The 2,626-nt window shown below is 37.1% G+C and overlaps 1 long non-coding RNA gene across 1 annotated transcript; it reads left to right on the top strand.

Annotated features, from left to right (window-relative positions):
- The first annotated feature begins 271 nt into the window (after positions 1–271).
- LOC122974996 lies at positions 272–2,071 on the top strand. Its single transcript, XR_006400526.1, has 2 exons — positions 272–639; positions 1,054–2,071. It is a non-coding gene; the product is annotated as an uncharacterized LOC122974996 (long non-coding RNA).
- Positions 2,072–2,626: the final 555 nt, after the last annotated feature.

Here is a 2,626-nt window from a genome sequence, read left to right on the forward strand (position 1 = left end):
CAAACTTAATTTTATTTTTTATTTGATTTTAATTATAAACTTAACTTAGAGCATCGTTTTGTAGAACCTTTTCCAACTTGCACCAAGTGCAAAAGCTCCTATCTGCAAAATGATCCAAGAAAAGTGGGGAAAAACCTCCTATCTGCACTTTATGAGGTACTAATACCTAGTCGGTATTGTTAACACATAATATATTATGTATTGGTATCCTTAACAAATAGTATTTTGCAAGGAAACAAGTTTTTTTTAGTAATCTCAAAAAAGTGCATTTTTTAGATAGGAGGTTTGCTCTTCTGCCATCAATATATTCTTTTCAGTGAACGCTTATGTGTAGAATATAACATTCATTCTGTTGCTTTGCATCTTTCGCAGTGCAGGAATGTCTTCTTTTGGTAAACAGTATTTTCAGACAACGGTCAGCAAAGCCGTTAATACAAATTTGAGGACATCAAGGGTATGATGGCTTACAAGGAGCTGTCTCTACGTCTAGGCAGGCTCCATTCATTTGACAGTATGCACTCAAATTTTGAGTGTTGTTTTTGATTGGTTCTCTTGTTTGAATTCGTCTTCCATCTGCCTTCAAATCAACTGTATTACAACCTGAGTCTGCCATGCCTGCGACCAGCTGACCACCTCAAGGTGGGTGGACATATTGTTGGATAAGAACGCCTTTCATTGCTGGAAATTCAAAAATATTCTCCTTCTGAAATCAGAAAAGGGCTCTAACATTACTGCACAGTGTAAAGCTCATTTACCAGCGGTGACAATGTCAAACCTGAGGAAACATCTACGGGTCAGTTAATATAACTACCATCAGTCACATAAAATATAGAGTTGGTTGTTTGTGATCTACAGACTTGTGAAAACATTCCATTCTTAATTCAAGTTATATTGAAGAACTTTTAATAAAAGTTTGACAGTAATTAGTGTTGGCAACTGTTGTTTCCTCATCTTAAACTCTCCGGCGCCCCCTGGGGAGGCTTTTGTATTTGTCCTGCTGAATGTCCATTGGTACATCTCATCGATTGTATATAAATATGGACGTCATGACAGCGTCCCAAAAGTGAAGCCAAACATCTCGTTCGCCACCTGGGGCCGCGGGCCGTCATCCCACCGCCTGACTCCACTGTGCAGACACTGGCTCCAAATGACGTCACACAAGCAAGATGGCCGCTCCCAGGAAGAAGGAAGATTTTGGCTAAAAAAAGACACAGTGTGAAATGGAAGTTCTTGTTAGGTAAGTAAACAAAATGCATTCAAGTTGTGTTTAAAAATGTATTGAGACATATAAATGAGACATTTTTCTATTGTTTTTAGTTGCTGTGTGTTCCAGCGGCATCGGAGGTGCTGCAGCTGAGCTGAGTGCATCCAGACCGCCATCTCCTCTGCACCTCGTCAGTCTCAACCTCCTCCAGGAGCCGCAGCCTCACAGATGCAGGTCGCCATGGAATTAAAAGAAATAAGACTGGTTTTATGTGACATATCTGTGATCTTTGCAACTTGTATAATTTAACTATTAATAACTGCACACTATATACTGTGTAGCATACTCCTAATCAATATCTTGCCCACCCATCCCATTACCTTCTATTTAATATTTAAAATTTAAACCTGTTAGCTGCTCCTTTCACACAGAATATATTTTACACTTTTCTTTTTTGTAAATTCATTCATTTTTATATTATTTTAGGATTAATTTTTGTGTTTTTTATGTGTATATTTAAGACTGCTGCGCATCACAATGCCAAGGCAAATTGTGCCTCTCTTTATGTACTCGGCGATTAACTTGATTCTGATTGTGACTGAAAGATCTACTTAATAAATAGTGTTATGTTTATCCATACGTTAAGTGACGCATCACATCCACACGCTGGCGCATGGTAGCAGCGTTTGGTTCAAATGCCTGTGAAGGTTGAGGGGTTCTTCAATAGATATCTCCATTTTTATTCATTATCCTAAATCATATTTTTTGTGTGTGCACTCCTGGGAGTATCAATCAAACATGTGTTTGTTTATTCATTTTAAGAATGGCTTTTATCTGTTTTTGCCAATGAACTCTTCATATAATACATGAGAGGGTATATCACCCAATGGTATCAATGGTATCAATGTCACACAGTTTCTCGCGTTTCATTCTTCTGCCATCAGAGTCACAATTTCTCATTTCTCCAGTTTATGTGTGTATGCATGGTGCTTAGAAAGTGATGTATGTCTTCTTTTGTGCGTGAGGCCCCTGATCCTGTAGAACCAGGAGTTCAATTACTATTAATTGTGTCTGAATGGGGCTTTAGTGGTTGATTTACAGTAAGTACCTACTCTAAAGAACTACAATTGATTAGTTGATCAACAAAATATAAATCAGCAACTTTTTCTTATAATTGAATAAGTGTTTTAGTCACTTTTTTGAAGAAAAATTCTTCAAGAAATTCTCAGGTTTCAGCTTCTCAGATGTGAAGATTTGAAGCTTTTCTTTGTCATACATGAGAGTAAACTGAATATATTTGGGTTTTGGACTGTTGGTGAGACAAAATAAAACATTTGAAGACAACACCCTGGACCTATTTACTGACATTTTATGAACAAATCGATTAAAGGAGAAAATAATCTGAAGATTAATCGATTATAA

This window comes from Thunnus albacares, chromosome 23 (genome assembly GCF_914725855.1).
Source record: "Thunnus albacares chromosome 23, fThuAlb1.1, whole genome shotgun sequence".
NCBI classification, from domain to species: Eukaryota; Metazoa; Chordata; class Actinopteri; order Scombriformes; family Scombridae; genus Thunnus; species Thunnus albacares.